General features: G+C 42.3%; 1 protein-coding gene across 2 annotated transcripts in view; it reads left to right on the top strand.

The window, feature by feature from the left end:
• Window positions 1-689: 689 nt before the first annotated feature.
• RBPJ (recombination signal binding protein for immunoglobulin kappa J region) overlaps window positions 690-11,979 on the top strand; it is a 139,875-nt gene continuing 128,585 nt past the window's right edge. Inside the window, exon 1 of one of the 2 annotated variants that reach the window (XM_029947892.1) lies at window positions 690-841. The gene's annotated coding sequence lies outside the window, so the exon portion shown is untranslated. The remainder of the gene's footprint in view (window positions 842-11,979) is intronic. The other variant, XM_029947828.1, reaches the window with a different exon arrangement.

Raw genomic sequence — 11,979 nt, 5'->3', positions numbered from 1 at the left:
CTATCATCACCTGAGCAAGAACAACGGATTTCTGAGTGCGGGCGTTATTGCCATGGGCAAATGAATGAGTTTAATGAGGCATTCGCAGGGCAGGAAACTTTACAATTTCAAGATAAGACTAACAGCTACTTGCAGAAGTCAGCACAAAAAGAACCTCTGACTTAATTTAGCCACCCAGTTCCATCTGACATTCATCTGATATAATAACAAATATTTAAAATATTTAAAATAGTCTATTAAAAAATAAGCGCAAGCTCTGGACCCATGCCTCTATTCCAAGCATTCCTCTGAATCTGAATTTCCTAAAACTCAGTTGAATAGTCCGTAAGCTGCTTTGGTGTGTATATGGAGAGAAGGGAAACACTGGCACATGCTTTGATTTCGCTGCAACTTCCTACCCCACTTGATTTTCAGTCCCGTCAGAAAACCACGTTCTTTGCTTGCCTCACTCCTTTATTTTTCCAAAAAAGTATCCTCTTCTTTGTAAGGTTCTGGTCCAAAATAATCAGTATTGGAAGTTGGGCTGTGTTTGCTTCATTTCTGTGGCCTGAGTCATTCTCTCCAATACCAGGATGCCCTTAGGGAAGATACAGAGGAAATGATGTAATTCTCTTTGGTCTCTCTCTTTCACGCTTTGGGCTTTTTCTTGGGGCCTGAGCCTTAATGAATCGGTTTCCTAATTAGCCAGCGAGGAGTACAGTGAACCAAACGTGGATCTCCTCTTTCCCTTTCGCTCACCAAAGACACACAGGCTCTTTGCTCCTTCAGGGAGCTCAGGTGACTTTGCGAGAATTAGCGCCTCAATCTTCTTAGCATCACTGGCAAGCAGCTGGAAGGAAAGGTATTTATTATGCCTATTTTATGAGCTGGAAACGAAAAAACTGGAGTGTCTTGTCCAAGGTCAGGCAAGGCTGAAAGGGGAGGAGAGGGGGCAGCCGCTGAGGGGGCTGGGGGGGAGGGGACGTGAATCTGTATCTCCCGCTTATCTCCCAGCCAGGGCCCTTGTATGCAAACGCAGAAAGCAAACCGTCTAAATTCAAAAAATGTGTTTAGAACAGATTTCATGTACTAACTTGATAAACGTGTGTTCAATCCTGGGCATTTCAGACACTGCGGCATTCCAGCATTATAACTTTGAATCAGTTTTGTTCTTTTTCTCTGACATTCAGCTTCTCAGGCTGTTCCCCTGGGATCTTAAATTGGTAATTGACAGATACGTGTGCTTTCATTCGGTGGAGGAACTGGGGTGCTCACAGCAGGCTCTGCCACCACGCCCCCACGCCAGCTAACTGGAACACCATAGCACTTGGCATTGCTCAAAGCCCTTTCTCAAATACCCTTCCCTCGGAGCCTCACAACTCCAGAGTTATTTTAACTCCTGGCTCTTTCTGTGGAAATGATCTGTTCAATGTGTCTGTCTCCTCAAGTAGAATTCAGCTTCTTGCGGGCAGGGGCTACATCTTAATTCATTTTGATAATGCCTTAAACTGCAGTGGAAACTCGTGAGATGATTTCTGGAGCAGCAGGTGAGGGGTGGGTGGAAGGGACAGAATTTGCAGAAGCAAGAAGGGGACAAGGAGGCCAGGAGTGCCTGAGGGAACAGAAGTGAGGATTCAAACTGGCTTCCTAAATTAGCTTGAGGCAGCTAGCATTTATCCTTAAGAAGGATCCAGAACCTCAGAAGGAACCAACACACTTACTAAAAAGTTACCAGAAAGATTCCATGGAAACGGGAGGAAACCGGCTCATCCACAAACCTGGTGGCCCCCCACTGTATGAAGGTGCTGGTGTGGTCCACCCAGGACTACGGACTTCGAATCTCCCAGGGGTGGAACCTCAGGGATTTTTCTTTATAAGCATCTTGGGCACCAGAGTTTGAAAAGCACTGCTGTGGCCTCTCCCGAGTGCCTTTCATCCCCCTGCATCCCGTCCAGGTCCAATTAGTGCAGAGCGGTTTCCATCAGAGACCCAGCCTTCTGTGAGAAAGTCAGGTGTGTCCATGTGGAAAGACCCATGAACCTCCAACATGTAAACTCTGATGTCACTCACACATACATACATTCCCCTTCATTCACTCACATACACATACATACCCTTGTGCACAGACATGTGTGCATCGCGTGCACGTGTTCACACATGCCTCCAGTAGATTCCAGATCTCTGCGGGGCCAGTGCCTAGGGTCACTTACCTTGTCCTTTATTTTTAAAATTCTTTTATTTTATTTTTTATTTTTTTTATTTACTTTTGAGAGACACAGAGAGACAGCACGAGCAGGGGAGGGGGAGAGAGAGAGGGAGACACAGAATCCGAAGCAGGCTCCAGGCTCCGAGCTAGCTGTCAGCACAGAGCCCGACGAGGGGCTCAAACCCATGAACCTGTAATATCATGACCTGAGGCAAAACCGGAAGCCAGCTGCTTAACCGACTGAGCCACCCAGGTGCCTCCACTTACCTTGTCCTTTAAAATGTCTCCTGGCCAGGGCAGCCCTAACCAAGCCTGAGACTGGAAACGAGGTAGGGGAGAGTTTAGGGCAAAAACTTTTTGGACAAAACTTCTCATATTTCAGACCTTTGGCTTCTGTTTCTAGATTTAAAATAATAATAATAATAATAATATTAACAACAACAACAGATATTTGAAGGAAAGAGAAAATGAAAAGGTTAATTATATTTTCGAAAAGTCACTACAGTGTTTGGTGACAGATGAAACTGCATTTTGCCTTCATTTTTTCCAGAGTGATTCATTCTTCTTGGTTCCTAACACCTGCTTAAAAAACAGGGCTTTCTTCTCTCTGTCCCTAGGGTGTGCCAACCGTGTTTGAAACCATGAGGTAGGTCTAAGCACCAGGGGAGGGCTGGAGGGGGTGGTGGTGGTGGAGGAGGAAAGTCTTATTTGCTCTACATAATGTATTCATTGTTTAAAAGCATACATTGTGCAGAAAGCTGTGGGTAGGTTTGTGGTGTGAAACGGGGAGCCTGATGTGTGCTCTGGGAGCAAGAGTTTCCATGCCCAAGGTGAATGTTTACACTGCAGAGGCTACAATCCCTGTTAATACTTTTGCTTTTCCTCCCAGGAAGGCGGCGTTAAGGTCGCGATTTTTGGGCCTCTGAGTTTTCCAAAGCAACCCACAATAAAAGGAAGGTCGGACCAGCATATTGACTTGCTGTGAAAAGTGGCCTGTGTTTTCCAAGTTGGCTTGTTTGTAGGCTTACCTTTCCGCGCGCTCTCTCTCTCTCTCACTTCCCTTCTTCTCATTGCCTCAGTCTTATTTTCTCGGCTCCCTGTCAGTTAATTCACATTTCCTGATTTGGCAAACAGCAACTCCCCGCCCCCCCAACCTCCCTTTTCTTGGGTAAAACTTCCTGAGTTGACATTAAAGAGAACCGTTACCTCACCGGAGAGCTGCAGGAGGAAAATGGCATTTAGATTTAATGACACGAAGCCCCACAGCAGTTACCACTTTGTAAAATTCAAGTGACTTTTTTCTACGCGCCCTGTTTTCCAAAGCCGACTGGCTGGCCACCTCCGAGAGGGTGAGATGCAGCCCATCTCGCCTCCTGGCCTTGGCAGGCAGCGCGGATGGGGGCCTTTCCAGCTCTAGCTGGCTGACAAGAAGCCGGTGGCAGAGAGGGGTGTAGATTTCCAAGGCTGTTCTGGAATCTCAGAGAAGCAGGGCATATATTACAAGCCTGGGGGGAGAACCTGTCTTTTAACCATTTTTTGCCCGGAGACGCACAGCCACCTTCAGAAAAGCCTAGAGGAACTGGACCAGCAAGCCGTTCACACGACTGCCTCTGTCCCCTCTACAAAGAGGGGAAGTTGTTATCCGTGGTGACCACAGCCTCCTCCGTACCCCCTGCAGCCACTCTCAGAACTTCGTGCTTTGGTTTGTTCTCTTTTCTTGAAAGTTGCACACAAGCAAGACCTAGGCATCTCCACTGACAACTTCCTGGGGACCTGTTTGGGCCCATGTCAGCCTCTCCTGGCGATGTCTGGATCATCTCTAGTTTGGGGAAAGAGAACATGTTATCGGTTCTTTCTTTTGCCACCTGTGGGTCTTTGCCTGGCTGTTACTTTCTCAGAGAAAAGAAGATACAGACCCCAGATCACAGACATAGTCCTCACCCTGATGGATCCTACCGTTTTTCTCTGCTTTCTTTTCTTCCATGATGCTTGGAAACCTCCTAACACACTTGGTACATGCATTACAATGTGCTTCTCTATTTTCTTGTCTTCTGCCACCTGCCACACCCTTGGCCTTTTAGAATAGAAACATCAAGCCTCAGGAACATGGACTGTTGTATTCCCTGCTATACCCTGGCCTCTAGAACAAGGCCTGGTATAGAGTAGGTGTTCAATGAGTATTTGCTGAATGATGGAGATGTATTTGAGAGATTTCTGAAACCAAAAAGACGACCTGGGAAGGGATAGTTTTTGATCAAAGAGAATCTTTCTAAAGTACCAGGGCTGGAGGGAAGCCAATAGAAGGAATGGAGGGGCGTCTGGGTGCCTCAGTCAGTGGAGGATTCAACTCTTGATTTCAGCTCAGGTCATGATGCCAGGGACGTGGGATCGAGCCCTGAATCAGGCTCCACACTGAGTGTGGAGCCTGACTAAGATTCTTTCTCTTTCTCTCTCTCTCTCACTCTGCCCCTCTTCCACACTCGTTCTCTTTCTAAAAAAATTAAATAAAATACAATAGAAGGCATGGAGAAAGACAACATTTAAGTGATGAGGAGCTGGCTACTTTGCGCTTCATGCTTGTGATAAACTAGTGAGTTAGAGGTCAGTGTTGATGTCTCATAAATGAAGAAGGGGAGATAGCAAGGTCATATGCCTACCCAAGGCCATGCAAAGAGAAAGTGGCAGACAGCCTCTGACATCTGACTCTGTAGGTGCGTTCTTCCCACTCTGCTGCTGTTGGTTCCCTGACTTCTGTCTGGGACAAAGCTCGAGAAGCTGGCATCCTAAGCAGATCCAGTTAAAACACATAAGACCAGGATTCACACGCCAGCTCCGCCACGCGCTGGCCGTGTCACTTCGGGCAAGGTGCTGCGTCTCTGGGCACACCTGTTCCCTATGAAGAAAATGAAAAGGTGGGTCCTAGCATCCTCATTTCATTACTCCTCCAGGCAGCCAGGTGGAGTAGCAAGAGAACAAGCGAGCATTCACAACTCTAGAAGGAGAAATTAAACCCAGGAAGAGCGCGTGACTCACTGTGTGGTTAAGCAGAGTGTAAATCAATGGTCTGGAGAAGAAGCACTGAGGCAGGTGGCATTTGACATCATAATTGTCACCCTCCTCCCTAAACTGCACTGTTTTATCACTCAAAAGATATATTAAGAGTGACAGGCTGACTTTGAGGCTATTGCAAATGTAAAAAATCTTTCAGAAGATTTGGATTTAAAACACTTTCTTTCAGGAGGCTAAATGAAGCATTGGCAATTATGGCAGCTCGAGGAGGGCTGGGGGCTGAGGGCCCCTGCTTGGGCAGAGTTGGCCGCATCTGAGGATGTGTGCTGAATATTCTGTGGGAGTCGCTTCCCTAAAACAACGCAATCCACAAAAGTCTGTTAAGATACAATCTATGGAAAATCTCAAGTCACCTTGGGCTCCAGGCGTATGCGTGCCTTGTTATCACACTGGAACGCTGTCTCTGTCGACCACCTCTCTTTTCATGGGTTTGCTGGTTAAATGTTGCATGTGAAACACTTTTTTTTAATGTCTTTTTATTTATTTTTGAGAGACAGAGACAGCATGAGCTGGGGAGGGTCAGAGAAAGAGGGAGACACAGAATCTAAAGCAGGCTCCAGGCTCTAAGCTAGCTGTCAGCACAGAGCCTGACGTGGGGCTCGAACCCACGAACTAAGAGATCATGACCTGAGCCAAAGCTGGACACTTAACCGACTGAGCCACCCAGGCGCCCTGCATGTGAAACACTTAAATGGGAGAGAAAACAAGTCTTTGCTTCACCTTGACTTCAGGAGGACAGTAGTGGCTTTGATCGTTTCAAGTTTAATTCAGCATATACTGTATCAAGGAAAACTTCAAATAAGCAGACAAAGTGTTAGGTTTCGGGTGGCTGTGTCTTTGGAGAAAAGCTATTTAACAAAGGAATCCTCTCTTTCCCTGACAGCAAAGGCAGAGTCAAATTATATCTTCCTTCCTAAACCTGTGAAATTTGTTTCAATTTCTTTTTTCCTTTTGGCTGGATGACATTTTATCTTTGCTGTCACAGAATCATTGGGCTGCATAGTTTTCTAGGAGTAAAAAAGCCAAACTTGTGAAAATGAGGCTCTGATCCCTCTCTGTGACACGAGCATTTATGAAAAAGTCAACATTTGCGGAATTCCTAAGCTTATGATACAGGAATCTCTGTTCCACTCCCTGCACCACCAGTCCAGTGTGCAAGCCTAAAGACTGTGGGGGATGGGCTGTCCAACGTGTGACCCTTGCGGCCCTTGAGAGTTGTATATGGAAGGGCCAGCTAGTAGGTGCCCAAGAAAGCCAGAGCAGCGCCACGGAAGATCTGATTTGTGGGGCCCATGGTATGGAGGACACACAGCCTTCCAGGGTTGGAGGGGACCTATTCATTTCTTTTGTAGGATTGAAACCATCTAGGGTAACAGTGATAGAGGAAAAGATGGCAAATGTTAGCAGAAGGGAGAGGCTTTGTTTGTACATGTGAGCTCACATTTTTCCCTGAGAGAAATGCACTCCCGACCTCCTCCAGCCCCAAAAGCACAGAGGAAGAATTTTCTGGCACAATTAGTGTTTTTAAATGTATTGCTTTTCCCCATAGGTTTCTGTCATGCTTTTAAAAATTGGATTCAACATCCATGTCATATTTACAAGTTTTTTTGTGCATGATATCTTCATGTTCTCTTTCCTAGTATTTGTATATATCTTGTTTTCCAAACTAGTTCCTTTGCTGAATATCTATTGAGCACCTACTATGTGCTACGCACTGTGTATAGTATTGTGATTGAGAATCCCAAGGAGTTTTATTTGGCCTGTAATTTTTTTTTTAATTTTTTAAAAATGATTTTTATTTATTTTTGAGAGACAGAGAGAGACAGTGCAAGCAGGGAAGAGTCAGAGAGAGAGGGAGATACAGAATCTGAAGCAGGCTCCAGGCTCTGAGCTAGCCGTCAGCACAGAGCCCGATGTGGGGCTCAAACTCACGAACCATGAGATCATGACCTGAGCTGAAGCCAGACACTTAACTGACTGAGCCACCCAGGCGCCCCCGTAATTTTTTTTTTAATTCCAGTGCAGTTAACATAGTGCTATGTTAATTTCAGGGTACAATATAGTGATTCAACAATTCCATATATTACTCAGTGCTCATCAAGATCAGATAAGTGTACTCTTGATCCCTATCACCCATTTCACCCATCCCCTCACCCACTACCCCTCTGGTAACCACCTGTTTGTTCTCTGCAGTTAAGACTGTTTTTTGGTCGGTCCCCTTTTTTCCCCTCATTTGCTCATTCGTTTTGTTTCTTAAATTCCACATATGAGTGAAATAATACAGTTTTTGTCTTTTTCTGTCTTATTTCACTTAGCATTCCACTCTTTAGATCTATCCATGTTGTTCCAAATGGCAAGATTTCATTCTTTTTGATGGATGAGTAATATTCCATATACACCTTCTTTATCTGTTCATCTATTGACAGATAGTTGGGCTGCTTCCATATCTTGGCCATTGAATAATTCTGCAATAAACATACCGGTGCATACATCCCTTCTAATTAGTATTTTTGTGTTCTTTGGGTAAATACCCAGTAGTACAAGCACTGGGTCATATGGTAGTTCTATTTTTAATTTTTTGAGGAACTTCAGTACTGTCTTTGGTGGTGGCCATACCAGTTTCTTGCCCACCAACAGTACACAAGGGTTGTTTTTTTGCCACATCCTCACCAACACTTGTTGTTTCTTGTGTTCTTGATCTTAGCCATTCTGACAGGTGTGAGGTGATATTTCATTGTGGTTTTGACTTATGTTTCCCTGATGATGAGTGATGTTGAGCATCTTTCATGTGTCTGTTGAGAATGCCAAGCCTTTGACATTCTAGTTAGGAGCTCTCAATGACTACCCCTTTACCTTCTATTTGCTGTCTTCATTTTCTGCTCACTTTATCACACATGCTTCCTATTCGTCTTCAACTTTCCTTCTAAAAATAGGTGCTAAAATATAAGTTTCAAAAAGGTAAAATCATGACTCTCATACAAATATAGAATGAACACATGATAAAGACTGTATTTAACTCATTAATCCATTAGGGAACCAGAAAGATATCAAAACTAATTCAGAGGACAATTTGAAGATCAAATAAATATGTAGGCAATCTGGAATGCTAAAATGAATTTACCAATAGATGTAAAACTGGCACATAGTAGGAACTCAATACACGTTAACTGTGGTAAATGTCTATCATACCTGGAAGTTCTTGGTGAATCTCACTAAATTAAACCTGATCGCACAGAAGGTGGAGTGGTGGTCTGAGCCTCACTATAAATGTAGAGGGGCCACTTACAGAAGATGTTTACACCCGTTCCTGCAGTCGCTTAGACTTGCTTTCAATTTAAGATGATTCCAAGACCAGACTAGACAAGCAGCTCTGAATTTCAGTAAAAATCTCCCAGGAAGATAGCAGGTTTTCGCAGCCCATATTTGAATTTCTCATTTTCAGGGACAGAGAGAGGAGAAAGGATTTTTGTGAGTGGTGTTGAAATTGTCTTTTCAAGATTAGAATCATAAAGAGATGTTGCTACTCGGGATAGTGCGGGAGGAAAATCGGCACCATTTGGTGGCCAGGAGAGCCCTTTTCCTGCCCCCGCCTCCCCGTGGACGGTGGAACTCTTGTCGCTTCATTCTCTGTGCCTCTGATCACTGAGCGCACCCCACTTTTTAAGCTGTTCTATAAGGGTGTTTTAGCAGCTTTGCAAACATGTGATTTGAATTTTATTTTTTTACTGTTTTAAAATAGGTTATTAAAAGCAAATGGTTTGATTAATGCCAGATGAGGCATTTTCCAGAGACCCAGCACAGTCAGGGGGGAATCTTAGAAGATGGTTATACACAGCCGGGGTGGGGGGGGGGGAATCAAAGACCCACATAAGGGGTTCCAGTACTCTGCCAGCTGCTATTTCTTGTTAATGACATGGATTAGGCAGCTGATAATTCACCTGATAGTTCTTCCTAATATGCATCTTCCTAAAGGAGGGCAATGGCATAAAATAAGTTTAAAAAAAATGAGCTGAAGAGGGGCACCTGGGTGGCTCAGTCAGTTAAGCATCTGACTTTGGCTCAGATCTTGAGCTCATGGTTCATTGTTCAAGCCCCACATTGGGTTTTGTGCTGACAGCTTAGAGCCTGGAGCCTGCTTCAGATTGTGTCTCCTTCTCTCTCTGCCCACCCCCGCTCATGTGCTCTCTCTCTCCCTCGAAATCAATAAACATTAAAAAAATTTTCTTTTTAATGAACTGGAGGGATGCTTGAGTGGTTCAGTCCCTTAAGTGTGGGACTTTTGATTTCAGCTCAGGTCATAATCTCATGGTCATGAGCTAGAGCCCCAAACTGGGCTCCATGCTGGGTGTGGAGCCTGCTTAGGATTCTCTCTCTCCCTCTCCCTCTGCTCCTCCCATGCTGGTGCACATACACACTTGCACACTCTCTCTCTCAAAAAAAAAAAAAAAAAAAGGGAATTGAAAAGCAAATGACTTGTTATAATGAGAAAGTTCTGGAAATAGTGGTAATGGTTGTACAACCTTGTGAATGTACTTAATGCCACTGGATTGTACACTTTGATTAAAATGGCAAATTTTATGTTAAATAAATTTTATCACAGTAAAAATTTTTCAAAAGCAAATGGACACTGAGATGAGTTATATACTAAATTTTCATAAATTGGAGATTTCTCATGTGCTGTCAAGTTCTTACATAAACTTTGAATAAAGCATTTCCCCCCATCTTTATTTATTTGAAGAATAACTTGAGATTGAAAGGTGACTATTTAAAAATTGTTACTGTTTGCAACTACATTTCTATCCACAACAGAATCTTCCTAATATTTATTGAGTAACCAAACAAAATACAAAAATACAATGGAAAATGGGTCAATAACTCTTTTATATTAAGTCCTATTTCTAAATGTTTGTGTTAAACAAAAACAGCCTCTTAGAATGACATTATAATAAGGAGTTGTTTTCATTTTAACATATAAAGACAATTTATGCTAAAAATGACATTTTAATCTGTTTTATTTTAGGATACTATTGAGTGTCCCATTGCTTTAAAAAAATGTTTGAAACCACTTTACTACATCATCTTAAAATTCTCTCTGACTTGTTTATTATGATAATTATAAAATATTTAGTGTTTGAAAAGATTTATATACTGTGGGTTGCTTTTAGCAGCCAGTGAAAAAAGCAAGATGTATATTTATCTTCAGAAGAGGGAAATCAGGAAGATAGAGTTGTCCAATCAGTGTACCCCCCCCATCTTCCACTGGCTACGTGTAAATATTCATAGACACCGCAAGTCTGATTTCTTAATGTCTGAGCAAAAGAGTTACACCAACTTAACAGTTCTTAGTCTTGATCTTATAAAGTTATTTTTAGAAAACCCTTTTGTTCTCATTTCTTCCTCCTTTTCTATTTGAGTTCTAGAACTCTTTCAAACCAAGTGCTTCATCTTTTCCAAATTCTCTAGATCAGAGAGGACATCCTCCGACAAATTTTCCTGAAAACTTTATGTGTATATGTTTCTCTAGGGGAAAGGGTCACAGTCTCATTAAATTTTCAAGGGATTCTACAAGATGTAAATAATTGCTTCCATCTTTAATCCTCCTTTTCTTTTGGCTAATATAAATCTTGCCTATGAATCATCTAAAAAGGAATTTTGCTATGGACAGTACAATCAGGTCACCGAAAGAAATAAACGGTTGAAAAGAAACATATCCATGTCTGGGGCATTTCTTTCTTCTGGGATAAGCTGCCAACACCATGTTAAAATCCCCGCCCACTATGAGATTGTGCCCTAATTTAATTTCCAGTTGAGTATTAAATATGAGAACATGGAACAAAATCATCTGAAAAAAAATAAACTGGTGCAAGAGCAAGTGGAGTGATACATTTCATATTCAAATTAGCATCTAAGAAATTTAAATTATGACATCAAATGAACTTGATATATTTCATAATAGTTTAATATTTAATAGAAGGAAATATTTGGTCGAGATCAAGAAAATATGGCTCCTTTGATTTTTAAGTCTGGAATCCTATTTTTAAGTTAAAGATGTTATAAGGGTTTCTAAAGCAAAAGGGGTCAGAAGCTACTGATTTTCTTTTCTTTCCTACTGAATGCATTTAAATAAACTTTTTAATATGGTGATTTTTCTCGTTTGGTAAGAAATCCGGAAAACTTAGTTAAAGGTAAATGATAGTGGACATTTATGTCGCTCACAGTCTCCATTTTCTTTCAATATCTAAATTAATCAATATATCTAAATTTTGGGATAAAATCAGGTTATGATTATTAAAAGTCCCTCTCAAACTGGGACGTTCTTTTTAATAGTATTTATTTTATTATTATATGTTATGCTACCTCCAAAATCCAAAAGTGAGAGATGAGGGGTGAAGACCAAAGAAGGCTACAGGTTATAAGATTACTGACCTCACATCATCAGAACAAGCTGGGATGTATTTCCTGAACAGTTGCGTTGCTGGATTTTTAAAGGTTGCCTTGCACTTATGTATCCCCTACTGTAATTAAGCTTCTTCCACCCACACCTTCCTACTTAGTGGAAATAAATTTTGGTTTTGCAACTGACTAATAGTTATTTGGCTAGAAAGTGACATTACCAAGTTGAGACGGCCCCAAGGATCTTCTCTGGTCCATATCAACTCTATTTTTTTCCTCTTTTGTTTGGGATGAGAATGCCTATTTTATGACCTCCATCCCTAAGAAAGGTT

The sequence above is a fragment of the Suricata suricatta genome, chromosome 1, assembly GCF_006229205.1.
Source record: "Suricata suricatta isolate VVHF042 chromosome 1, meerkat_22Aug2017_6uvM2_HiC, whole genome shotgun sequence".
Taxonomy (NCBI): Eukaryota; Metazoa; Chordata; class Mammalia; order Carnivora; family Herpestidae; genus Suricata; species Suricata suricatta.
The sequence above is the reverse complement of the archived record's forward strand: the minus strand, read 5'-3'. Positions and strand labels throughout refer to the sequence as shown.